The sequence below is a fragment of the Geospiza fortis genome, unplaced genomic scaffold, assembly GCF_000277835.1.
Source record: "Geospiza fortis unplaced genomic scaffold, GeoFor_1.0 scaffold188, whole genome shotgun sequence".
Classification (NCBI taxonomy): domain Eukaryota; kingdom Metazoa; phylum Chordata; class Aves; order Passeriformes; family Thraupidae; genus Geospiza; species Geospiza fortis.
In genome coordinates this window covers 1,988,580-2,002,453 of record NW_005054337.1, presented here as the reverse complement: position 1 = coordinate 2,002,453, position 13,874 = coordinate 1,988,580, and the positions used below count along the sequence as shown (strand labels likewise).

Here is a 13,874-nt window from a genome sequence, read left to right as displayed (position 1 = left end):
ACCCCCTTTTCCTGCCCTCACCCCCTTCTCCTGCCCTCACCCCCTTTCCCATACGGTTCCCAGCACATATCACAGGATGGGTTTTATACAGAAATGTTACAGTTAAAAAAACCCCAAACTGATCAGCCACTTTACAACATGTAATTATAAAGAAACTGCATAAAAATATAACACATTAGTAACAAACACATCAATTACTGAACCCTTTTCCGTCCCCACACCCGGGGGTTCTGTTTTTCCAGTTCCTTCCCTCTGCCCCATCACCTGGGCTTCAGTTCAGTATCACACATTATGAAGACAGGGCAGGGGATGTGTAGAGTACGTGTATTTTACCCACAATCTGGATAAGACTACTTATTAATCTTAAACTAAGACTTCAGGATAGTTTGCTAGTACTGAAATTACATTCAAAGGTTGAAGTTGTGTTTTCTCCCTAATTTTACACTCCACTTAGCCCAAATTTTCACTCTTTGTTTCTTCCCCATGATGAAGGTTTTGAGAAACTCAGTAATAAACAGCCTCTAATAGTGGGGTGCTGAGTATAAATCCCTTGGGGTCACTTCTCTGAAAAATACACAGCAACCATTGGTTCCCAGCATGTATCAAGGATGGGTTTTATACAGAAGTGTTACAGTTAAAAAAACCCCAAATTGATGAGCCACTTCACAACATGTAACTATAAAGAAACTGTATAAAAATATAACACATTAGTAACAAATATATCAATTACTGAACCCAAACAAAACCAAAAAAGCTATGATAAAATAAACTCCTTCCTGCAAAAACACAGTTTATTTTTGTATTTTTGGGAGGTCTAATCAAAAAGCCTCCTTTGTTTGAACTTTGACTCTCTTGTCAGCTTAAATAATTTATGTATTTTTGTGTAAAGGAAAACAACTCTCAGACTCCTCTCTATTCTTCACATGAAACAACAAAAAATTACACACAAAAAGAGCTGTTAGCCCATTTAAAAGTGCATAAAACAAATTGCAATTACCTACTCCACAATCTGCAGCAGCAAACACAGCTGACACACTCAAAGCCCAGCTGAGCACCTGGCAAACGGAGCTGAAGCTTCCCAACAAACTTATGCCTTTGTGACATTTCTCCTATCAGGGAGAAGGAAAAAACCCATATCCAAAGAGAAGGCACAGATAATGAGCTATCAGGTGGAGAAAGAAGCTGTTTTGCAGATCCTGAATATTTTATTGCCTCCTAGTTTAAAAGAGATTTAAATCTACTTAATGCAAGAGGGAACTATTAGAGCTCAAACCAGTGGTAGGACACTTACAAAATTAATACCTGCTGCTTCCACAAATTCACTTTGCACTCTTCAGGGCAAGGAATTCAGGTGTTGTCCACACACAGCACTGCAATAAACTCACTCCTGCACAGAAGCTCAGGAGAAGGGAGGAGGCAGAGCAGGACAAACCAGCCCTTGGTTTCCACAACTTCAAACCAGGGCAAGGCATTAATCTGCAGAGCCTTATTAAAAAATGCTAATGAGGACACTGGTACCGTGCCCACCTCCTGTAACCTGGAAAACAGCTGAAGGAAGATCATTATTTTTATCTCCATTTCACAGGTGGTGGCTGCCAGAGAAAGGTGTGGGGACTCGCTCAAGGTGCCCAGCCTGGGGAGCCAGGAGCAGCCAGCAAATTTCCCAGTCCCAGCTCAGGGCATGTCAGATTCCAGAACATGTTCAGATTGGTTTTACTAAGCTGCACTGTTCTGCCAGTACATCCTACTGCTAAAGTTGTTCCTTTAAAAAACAAACAGCCTCAAAGCAAACAAGAAGGAAAAAGCAATCGTAGGCAGAGTGCTCCCACACCCCAGAGAGGTAGGGAATGCCCAAAGCTGGGGGCTACAAACACAGTAGGAAGTTCATAAATGTGAACTACCAGAGATGCTCTCTGTTTAAAACAAGCCATTTTCCCTCCTCCATCTGTGTTTTGCTTGTATAATTTCATATTATCAGTTTTATTAAATCTTAGCCAAGCAGAAGAATTGAAATGCTTTGAATTTTTATGTATTTTGTCATCCCTCCGTTAGGGGCTCACAGGATATCCACTTTTCTAGATGATAATGAAGGTTTTTTAAAAACAAGCCAGCATGCCTACGTAAAGGAAAACTACAAGACAGTAAGAACCAGCAGCTGTTACAAAAAATGAAGGAAGCAAATGAAACTTTAGCCCATTAAACTGGTAAGGTAGCAGAGCTTCATCACATCAAAGCCACAATAATACCCCTGTCCCACTGCCTGCATGGGGAATCACAGCACATAACTCAGGCCACAAAGGGTGTTTGCCCACAAAACTGCATTCCCAAATAACCAGGCAGGCAGGGAATCACCTTGTGCTTTCTGCACTCCTTTTCAGAGCCTGTTACAGCTGCTGATTGACAGTTGCCAGAATCGGCTGCTGCCCGCTGCACATAAACACTAATTGCTAAAGCACACGCAGATTAATTGTAACCACAACAAGACATTAAATGTTCCTCAAAAGCCAAGATTAGAGACAGACAGTGAAATGGATGCTTCAGAGCTTCCAGTATTTATAGCTGATGTAATCTAATCAAACACACATTATGGCAAAATAAATATCCACTTAGTCACATAAGTACTAAAATACTCTCAGCACACCAAAACCCAAAAAAATGCACCAAGTTCCTCTCCACAGTGCCTCCAAAACCACTTCTCTTTTCTCTAGAATGCAGCTCCTTTTAACAAGATTTAGCCAAAGAATTATATGAATCAAAAGCATCCGTCACTTCCCAGTAATCCAAACTGTTTACTACAGAGCCTCAGCCCCATGTAAACCAGGCTTTAGTCAATGAGCTTCCATTCTGCAATTATTCACTGCCACGGGCCCAGAGCTCCATCCCAGCCCTCCAGAGCTCGTTTTTCACCCTGCTGGGACAGCCCAGTGACTGCAGGGCTGCACACACAGGAAATCCCGAGCTAAACTCGGGATTAATGCTGCTCGAAAACTGAGCTCATTAGTCTCTTTAGCAAATCATTATTTTGCAGTTATTCTATTACACCAGCCTGCTTTCCAAAACACAGAAGCTTTAGAAAAGCTTTCTTAAATTTGTTGACTTGGATGAATATTTTATTGTTAGCTTTTATTGTCAAATAAAACACAGAGCCTATTTTTTGACAATTTTGGCCCCGGTACTTCCATACAATCCTGAAAACAGTAAAGTTCTTACCTACACATGAAGCATCACCTAATAGGTATACAAGGACTGCAAGCACCTTCTCCCAGAGGTCACCCATCCCAACTGAGCTCAAAACACACTTCATTCCCAGCCACACAGACCAGGCAGGCTTTAACAGATCCATGAAGAGGAATAAACCTCGCACCAGGACAACAGGAGCAGTAAAATATTCCCAACATACCCAGGGTGGCTACTGTGTGAGCTCTGGAAGTCCTATACATCGAGCTCCTGTCACAAACCCAGGAATGGGAAAAGCAAGTTGCACCAGTCACAAAAAATCAAGCACTACAGACATCTGTCAGCCCCTTGGAAAGGGCTATGGCACAAATCAAAGTAATGCAATGTACTAAAAGTATCCAAATGTTAATGTGATAATTTATTTTCAAAGATCTAGGAAGAAGCTGACAGTAAAAAGCATTAAACCTAGTCCAACAGCTGAACAAAACACACATGCCATCCCAGAAACAGCAAGGAAAGGCTCCATTTTAAAGACTCCATTTACTACCTTAATTAATTACTTTAGTACACAAACCAATTTTTTCTCTTGTATTTCTTCTCCCTGCTTTTGTCATTTTTCCTCATTACAGCTTCAACTCAGCTGTTACCAAAGTACCTCCTCAGCGTCTGCTTCTCTCACACCACTTATTCCTTGTTTGTACTGTGTTTTAACCTTCTCAGTAAACCCCCAGTGGGGTTTCCCAGACTCCCAATGCTATTATTCTCTTTCATAGTTCTTTTTTTTTAAATTATTTTTTCCTCTTTTCATCCTTTATTCCTGCTCTCTCACGTAGACAGTTGAACACCTAGAAATCAGGAGCTGGAGAACTAAACCCATGAGAAGGGAGAAAGGAGTGAATAAAAGCCATACAAGGTTTCATCTGCTGCTGGAAAACTCAAAGTAGAAACAAGCTTTATTCCCAAGAACTAAAGGCAACGTTTTGCAAGGTGTCTCTCTCTCTCAATATTGCTCTTTTCATTACAGTCTGGAGGTAAGAGGGGATCAGAAATCTGTCATCTCCTCCTCACAGCCCCGTTCAGGGTGGCAGGAGCACAAAGCAGGGATGTGGTGGCCCCAGTCTCTGGGGTTGTGTGACACAGGTGACCCCCAGCAGTGAGGGGGAGCCAGCCACAGGCACAGGAGTCCTTCAAAGGAGAGCAACAGCACCTCACCTACCATTTATAGAGCTTTAAAGCAGCTCCTGTGTGTTTCTCCACCTGCCTGGCAAATTTCAGGAACCTTTGAGGAGCCCTCCCAAGCTGCACTGGAGTGCAGGGGTGGTTCATGAGCACACCTTCCTCAGCTGGAGTCTCACCCCTCAGCACCTGGAGTAAACTCCCTGCAAGTCCCACAGCCCCCAAAGACACTGGCAATTCAAGGTACCTGCCACAAAAAGCTCCTGAGCCTTTCCTGTAGCTCACCCCACCTGCAAAATTAGGGTGGAAAGGTGAACTGAAGGGCAGACACCTCTGGGGACAGGAGTCCTGCTGTCAGCAAGGCAAGAACTCAGGGAAGTCCAGTCTGGAGAGAGGAGCAGCTGGACCTAATCTGAAGCAGCATCACCATCAGACAGGGGAGTGAGAAGTCATCCTGACCTAGGGCAGCATGACTGCTCTGTCACCTGGAGTCATCTTTAAGAACTGTAAAATAAATTAGGTTGAAAGTGACTTCAGAGCTATTTTAGAGTAAGATTCCAGTGGCTTGTACAGCCCAGTTGTGAATATAAGCAGGGAAGCCAGAGTACAACTTCCCCAGGTCCTTCCTCCGCCTTCTGACCACTTTGTGAAGAATCTCCTCCTTCCATCCTGTGAGAATCTCCCTTCCTGTAACCCATCCATTACCTCTCACCCTTTCTCAACCCATATCTGAGAAGAGTCTGGCCCTGGATAATCCACCTACCCCCTTTCTCTTCTCCAAGATTTTAAACCAAGCTGTCTCAGCCTCTCCTCACACACATCATCTTGATGGCCTCAGCTGCTCTTGCTCAAGCTTGTCAAAGTCTTTCTTGGCCTGGAGATGCCCAAAGTGGATCCTGAACTCCAAATGCTGTTCCTAAGGCAGGCAGCCAGCCTTCCCTGGCTGTGAGGGCACACAGGCTCCTCCTCAGCTCCTTACTCACCAGGAGACATTTTCTGCAAAGCTGCTTTTCTCTCCTTGGCTGCCAACCCAGACTGCTGCACAGGGTTATCCTGTGCCACATGCAGGACTTCACACTTGTCTTGGTGGAACTGCTGCTGTGCCTGGCACCGCTGCCTTCCAGCCAATCATCCCTCCCAGCCTGGTGCCATCCAACATCCCACCACACAGTTGCTAATGAACAAAGTCAACAACATCAGGCCTGGAAGCAGCCTGGATGGATGTGGGCATCACACTTCCCGGGGCAGATGTTTTGGATCTCCTGCACATAGCTGGATAATTTTTAGTGTGATGGAAAACATTTTTTTTTTCTGTTTACAAGCAGAAAGGGAAGAGATCCCAGCATCAGCAACTTCTCCCATGCCAAATTCCAGCACCCTCCCCTGCTACTCCCTCAGTGGCACCAAAACCACACATATAGTTGCGATTGAACTTGAGACAGGAACTAATACGTTAAAAATAAATTGATTTATTTTAAAAAAGTTATATTTAAATGCAGTTCCCCTATCTGGTTCTCTACGTGGTCACACAGAGATTTTCACCGGAACAACTGCAGGAGAGCGTGGGGGTGCAATTCAGTACCAAAGGAAAGTGGGAGCCACTAAAGCCACTTAAACTCAGCTTTTGTTTCAGGCACACTGACAAAATGTGACCCAAAAAAACTTAGGTGAAATAAAAGACTTAATTTTCTGAGGTTCTTCAACCTATCTGGGTCAAGTATCTGCCTGACAGTTGATTTAATCTAGAATTCCAGGGATGATGTTTCTTGTGTAAGTTTAGGAAGGTTTGGCTTGATCTCCTTCTGTACAAAAGGCAATTAATTTTTAAACTCTCAGGGAAAAAAAAAAAAAGAAAAAATAGCTTTCATTTCATAGTGTGGTTTTTGATTGGGAATTAAAAAAAATTTAAAAAGCACACAGGCTGGCAGAAAAATGACAATCTTTTACCAGCTGCTAAAAATATCCTTGAAGTTTGTATTTCAGTTCCCTCCTCTTTTCTAACAGAAATCTTCCAAAAGTGTTTCACAACTCACTATTTGTTAAGCAAACCCCAGCGTTGTCACCCACTGCAATATTTACATGGGTAAGTGATGCCATGAGCTATATTGGGTTTGATTTGCACCATTTTACAACCATAACAGCAGACATGTGGATACAATAAATGTGCACAGCATTCAGAATCAGCTCCAATTTCCTCGAGCAGGAAACAATCAAGCAAACATAGATATTTAACCACAACACATATGATCATTAAAAACTCTATGTTGAAGGCTGTGAATTCTTAAGTGAATCCTTATGGAATCTTGGTCTCCTTCAGGCTGTGCTTTCCCAACCTTCTTCTTTCAGGTTTGAGCCCTACCACAGCTTCTCCACCATGACTCAAAGCAGGGTGACCTGAGACTGTCAGGATTTGAGTTCTGAAAAGCTCTGTCCTGCAGGAAAGTGCCAATTTTCAGTGCTGCTCCTGTTTCTGGAGGGCTCAGCAGGAGCCCATGCCAGCTGAGGCTTCAGTATAATTTTCAATATAATTCAATATATAATTTTCCAGCCTACAGCTATAGGATGTTCACTCTCTGTGTTTTACCAACAGAAACATTCTCCTCACCAGCTCTAGAACACTACTGCTAAAATAAACCAGCCTTGTTCTACACAAATATGACCTGGTTTTATGTTGCTATTCCTGCAGCATGTTCCAAGCACAAGTGTATCCCCATCTTTGTCTTCCTCAAAACAGTAATCAGTGTACAAATAACTGGAAAATTCCCTCTACTCCTCCAGGTACCTGGAAAAAAATAATCAATTTTCATCTCTTTCCCGTAATATTTGTTTTTCTACCATTGAATCAACTTGTGCAAACACTTTCCTGTGGCCAGCAAAAGGAGCTCCTGGCCCAAACCCTGCTGCTTGTTGCTGCTCCCCCACCTCCTGTCAGTGACCTCAACTCAACTGTTCCTTGGGCTACAGAGCAAACCTGGCCAACTGCTGATCTTCCTAAAAAAGACAGAACTGAACAAATCCAAAAGAGAGAGAAATGGTTAAAATGGGTGAGTTAATTGTTCTAGAAACTATTCTAAAGTGGGATAATAAAGTATCCTCGCAGGAGCAGGAATGACTGGGCAATGCAGAAGTACCTTAAGCCACTCTTGTTTCTCCAAAATATGCTGAGAATTGTAGAGTAACTTGAGACTATCACTTTAACAGTACTGCAAGCTTAACTTCTTTTTCCAAGTCTCTTAATTCAGGCAATAAAAGGAGTGACACTATTCCCTGCTGCTCCTCAGGACAGAGGCAGAGACAAACACGAAGGGACAGAAATAAAACATTCAAGTACCACATTAAATATGAATATTAGTGCTCGTGATATGACAGAATGCTGAGTTATAAACTCTGAAAATCCTCAGAACAAATATTTACCTTTAGAAACAAGTGCCTTGAAAAAAAAAAAAAAGAAGAAAGAATAAAAAATTAATCAGAGACCAGTACAGAAAAGCTTGGGTTTGATTCCCAGACACTGCATTTTAAGAATTAATTCCTACTACATTTTAATGCAAAAGCAGCACGGCAAATAAGGAAATTAAAGTCTTGAACAGGGCTGATTGCAAAGTAGGAATAGAATTTATGTTAAAATACTAAAAGCTTCTTGATTTCTCACTCATAATTTCAAAGTAAAGAACCAAAAAGGGGGTAAAAGATTTTTGAAAAGTTGAGATCTCCCTAAATAAGAGCACAAGGAATACATAAAATAGTGAGAAGGGCACTCGAGAGAGGGGAAATGCCTCTGATCTCTGGAGTTCAAGCAGATTAACAGAATCAGAACTGCTACCAGGGGGAGGACGAAGAGGAGGAGGAGGGCTTGGGAGCCTGGGGAAAATGGAATGCAGGGTGGGGAAAGGAAACAGACACTGAGCATTGAGCTAAAGCTGGTTTAGGGTGGAACCATTTTAAAGCCAGGGTGTAGCCAGGGAGTAAGTGTGTCTGGGTTTAAAGCAATGATTTTAGTTTCCAAACTTGAAAATAACCTGACCTAACCCTTCAATAACAGAAACTCCAAAGTTACTCCTGCAAAGATTGTATCCTAATAGCTCCATTAGTGATACAGAGACCCTGAATTATTCACTGAGCACCCTCTGCAAAATTCTCAGTGTGGACACAGATCAGTGGTGTTGGGGGTCAGGGTTTTTTTTTTTCCTTTGGTTTTGCATTTTGAGGCAACTCTCAGCCACCTCCACACAGCTGCAGGCACACCAAGAGTTCCAGAGAGGGTCCAGAAACCTGGGCAGCTCCTAAGCCCAAGGAATGCAGGCTAAGCCGATTTTGGGCTAAGAAAGAATTCAGGGGGTGGCACAAGAGCACAGAGCTGTAACCCCTCCATGCCTGGCTGCATCACTATCAAAATATCTCCCCAGCAAAACCCCCTCAATTGTAGCAAAGATTTTAACACCTTGCACCATAACTGCAATGTCATGGCTGTAAAAGAAGGTGGGAAAATGCAGTAATTAACTTAATTTTCTAAGTGGCAGGCAATTTGCAGTTTACTATTACCTACCCTCAAAAATACTCCAACACCTTTCCAATAAGCTGTTTTAATCCAAAACATCTATCCTGCTTAAAAAGTGATCTTTCCAAAATGAGGCATAAAAAAGGTCTAAGTAAAAAACGAAAAGCAGGAAATTATTAAAAGTTGAGCCTGTGTTGGTTTTTAGGATATCAGACATTCATCTGACAACTGAAATTTTAGCCAGCCCACTTCTCAGTCAAGGCTGTAAAACACCTGAATTTTTCCCATTGCAACCAGGACTCAGACCATGGCAGGTAGACTGGAGACCCCCTCTCTTCAGAACAAAATCCATTTAAAGGAAGAGTAACTGCCTACATTCTGTCCCAGTGACTTTTCTGGCTGGATTATTTCAACACTGCCCACTTCCAAAACTTCTCTAAGCATCTCCTTCAATACATTCAATTTTTTCTTGTAGAACAAAGCAAAAACCTTTAGGAGTTCCTTAAACACCTGAATCCTGAGTACCAACACCACACTCATCTTTTCTCCCCTTTCTCATTTTGCAAAATCTGGATTCCTCTAGTTGGACCAATACGCTTTGCCAAATACCACAACAGGAACAGGGGAATTTTCAGGGGAATTACTTATTTAATAATGACTTGCAAATATGAATCAAGGGAAGAACTGAAGATTTGCTGATAAAGGGACAGAGTGACAGGAAGCCCAGTAGCTTGCTGAGAAAAAAACCAACTTTGTTTCAAGAATAAAATCATCCTGTACTAAGGCAATCCATACATTCACCTGCCTGTACTCAGGTCCAGAGACCTCACCTGCAGAAACTTCATTGAGTTCATCTGGAATGAGCTCTTCCTTGCCTGCCTTTGAAACCTTTTGCAATGTAAGCTCCCTATGTGATCCAACTGTTCAGCATCTGTGCTCCCCAACAGCTCCTGTAATCATAACTTGCTCTCTGGAAACCAGGACAGAAAAAGGGATGGGCAATGTTGAGGACAGCAGCTGTCTCCAGGCTTCCTGGGGAGCAGAGCTCCTGCAGCAGCACTGCAGCCACACGTGTGGCATTGGAAAAGCAGCAACTGCAACAGCTCCTCACCAGGAGGGAGGAAACTTGTGCATAATTAAAGATTTTGATGGGGAAAACGTTAAAGGAACTGCGAGCTCTGCAAAGTCAGGAGGATACAGCAAAGTCCTGCTTGTCCTTCCCATGGAGGTCACTAGTCTGGGCTTACTCAAGTCCTGAACTCTTTTTAACAGAACACAGCAATTCCAATGCATGTGTTAAAGGAAAGAAAAGAGTTCCCAAACTGTGGTGCCTTTAGAAAGGGCTGCTCTGTTTTTAAAATAATTAGCTTCATTTCACAGTCAATTGGCACACAGAAATTCACTTGCAGCTTTTGGGTGCAAACACTCAGAAGATGTGTGGGAGTATTTCCTTGGAAATAAATTCCTGAATCATAACTACCATGCTTGAACTAACACATTAATAAAGCCGTCAATAAATTCTTCAGAAGACACCCTTCAAGTGACAGTTTTCCATTACATGAAGAGGCAAAACCAGCAACACTTTGCTGGCTTAACAGTGAAGATATCCAGTCTCTTTTCCAAACATCACCTGGTCCTGTAGTCCTCAAGATGTGTAATCCTGAAAAACTTTTACCCAGCAAGGTTAAAGGAATAGGAACCTAAGGCAAATAAAGATGTTCAAGGCACAAGACTACTTCTGAATTTCATAAACATCTTTGATATGAAAACTAACAAAAACTAAAAAACATGTTTCTTTAGAAAACCTCAAAAATTTAAGAAAAAGACATAAAATAAAAGGCAGACCTGTTCTTCTGGCAAGTCCATGGAGGAAATTCTTCTTGGCTCAATTATGAAGAAAGTTATTATTTATAAAAGCCCATCCTTCGGTTTACTTTGGAGAACTGCTGCTTCAAGTTAATGTGTTTGATGAGGAAAACATCTATATGAATGTTTCCTACAAGGAATGACAGACTGACATCCTGAACAATCCAAACAGGATGAGAAAGACAAAATCTAATGTGTTTGATGCTAAACAGACAGTCCAAATTAATAAATAGAGACTAGCATGAAAAGATGGTACTCATCATGCTTTGTGCTTGACTGACCCAAAGAGAAACTGCCCTGAGAAACTGAGAGCTGAATCACAGCCCCAATCCTGCACCTCATTCTTCCATTTGCATTATTCTGCAAATCCCATTTGATCATTTTTTCTTGGATGAAAAAGACAATCTTCATGGCAGACATTAACAATCTCTTGCTATTTCCATTATGTTAGATTACCATTAATAAGATTACCTCAGACACTCCTTTTTATTTTAATCTCCAATGTTGTCAGATTCCAAAACTCTCAACAGCACCCCACCAGCATATGGGAAATCAATGGATTCACAAAGAATTTTCTTACCCTTTCAATTTAAATAAAATCTGTGTCTTTTTTTGAGATATCATTGATTTGTATTTAAATAGTCTACTTAAATATTTGGGACACTTTAATACACCTGCCTGTACTGATAAGAATGTTTTTCCCACTGATAAGAATGTTTTTCACACTCACCACTGATGAGTGTGAATGAGCTGAGCTGTTTCAAAAACAAAGTTTCAGAGACTGCAATGTTCTTCTTTGCAATGTAACAGGACTTAAACAATCCTATATATAATAGAGAAGTAGGAAGTAATCCATAGATTTTTCATCTGTGAATATCCTGCCCCAAATAATCACTGTATTTAAAGGGCGATGCAATGGTTACTTGCAAGTTTCCCCTTCCAAAATGCTGCTGAAATGCAGTGCTGTCTGCAACCAAGACCAAAAGAGTACCTTACACAATTTCAGGAGGAAGACTGAGCTTTGAAGAAGTATTCTCCTTAATCAGCTTCTGCATTTCCAGAATGCAATGTCTGTGTCAGCCCAGCAGTAGAGAGGCATTTGTAAACCACCCCAGTGAACCCAGCAGGAACTTTCAGCCTTAGCAAGCAGCACCTTAAAATAACTGATAGGATCAGAAAAGTGAACGAGCCTTAAAGAACAGAGAGTCCTAGGTAACTTTCTTTCCTCTCAGCTACTTCTGAAAGAACAATCAACACCCATTTCCCTGGTGAGTGAGTAGCTTTCCATCTTAGCTGTGTACATTGCTGATAGGGATACTTCTAAATAAATGAGGTAAAAGAGAGCCCCAGACTATGAAGTCTGTTTTAAAAAATGAAACCTGACATGACTAAATCAAAGACAACTTCAAGCTGAAATTTAAGCACAGCCCAAATACTTGTTACAAGTGTCTGCACTGTGTCATTACCCATTTGCACACAAGAAAATCAATTATTCTTCACACTTAGGAGTCAAGTCTGCAACACCCCTACAGCACTGCTGAATTCTAACAGGAGAGGGAAGAATCTGAGGTACCAAAATCCAGCCTAAGCACTACCCTGTAGCTCAGGAGATGACGTTTGCTGGAAAAAATCTCCCATCTGCTGGATATGGGAAATACCCATGCAAGACCAGAAGACCCTACTGCTTGCAGGAATGTTTTTGGAGTAGCAGGGTTGCTTTTACCTCAGGGGAAAACAGCAGCAGCCTCACCTGAGTGCTCATTTGATTTCCCTCAAACCACAGGTTTATCACAACCCAAGAGAGAGAGGCTGCCTGTGGGCAAGGTGTCCCAGGTTAACCAAAACTGAACATGTATGGATCTCAAATCCTTTGAAATCATACTGAAAAAATCCCCAAAGACATCACAACCTGACCTACAACACAAGCAGGGCTTGCAGAGACAATCCCACATGCACCCATTCCACAATTTCAGGCCCCACAATGCAGAGGAACCTCCCAGTCCAGCAGGGCAGAAATGAGAATTTCACCTGCATTCACCTCTCCAGATGGCCAATCTGGGGAGCCCAGGAGCAGCTCAGTCTCCACTCCCCCACCTTGTTCCTCATGGATACACTGCTCTCTGCCAGTTGCCACTGCCAGCACAGGCAGCCCCCAAACCTGTTCATTTTGGACAGCAAAAGTCTTGGCACTCATTTTTTTTTCTTTTACCAGCACTATTGCTGGAATATTGAAACTCTTCCCCCAGCCACCACCATCCAGTTGCCCTTTTCCCACCACTAAAACCACCTCCTTTATGGGAAAATGCTTTTAAGGCAAGGTTTGGAACAAATAATTTGATGTGCCTGCTGACATGCTGTCTCAGCACTGTGCTGAGTCAACCCCCCAAGCCATCTTCCTCTCATCTGAGAGCAGCCACTGCAATTTAATTCCTTAACAATTAGGAATTAAATAATCTAAGTTTCATTCAGCTTCCAGTAATACAATCTCTGCTGTTGTGCACTATTTTCCATAAAGATACTCAGTCTGCACCCAGCTTTCCAAGAGGATCAGAGCTGCAGCTCTGTTTTCTGCAGCCACTCCAACGTGTCTGGTTCACTGCAGGTACCTGTCCAAACCCACATCCCTCAGACAGCACAAGTCATGGAGCTGTTTGTATGGGATGCCGTGAAAAATGAAAAATAGTTGCATCAGAACAGAGACCAAGCAATGCATGCTGAGTCTTCACTCAAAACAAGGATAAAATACATGCATTGCAAAAATTGAGATTCTTCATAAATCACTGTTGCCTTAAATTATCTTGCATTTTTCTTCTAACTGATGTTGTTTAGATTTTATCATCAGCTAATTAGAATAATTACATGCAATTATCTTGCTGCAGCAGATAACCATAAAACATAATAAATCTCAAGACATTTGCAGAGTTACTGTTCAATGAAAACCACATTTAAACTCCAGTATGTGAGCAACTTCAACCTCTTTTTTCAACCCATAAAGACTTTTAAGACTTTTGGTACTCTTTGTATTGTTTTTTTAATCCAAATTTGGCAACATAAAAGTCTATAATCTCACACACCCTTCTCCTGGCTGACTTGGTATGCAATGAAACACAGGCTAACTCACAGCACAGACTAAGTTCTTGAAGTCAGCTTGAGAGAG

General features: G+C 41.9%; 1 protein-coding gene across 1 annotated transcript in view; it reads right to left on the bottom strand.

Moving 5' to 3' along the window:
* ZBTB46 (zinc finger and BTB domain containing 46) overlaps positions 1–13,874 on the bottom strand; it is a 47,411-nt gene that overhangs the window by 16,743 nt on the left and 16,794 nt on the right. The gene's annotated exons all lie outside the window — the stretch shown is intronic.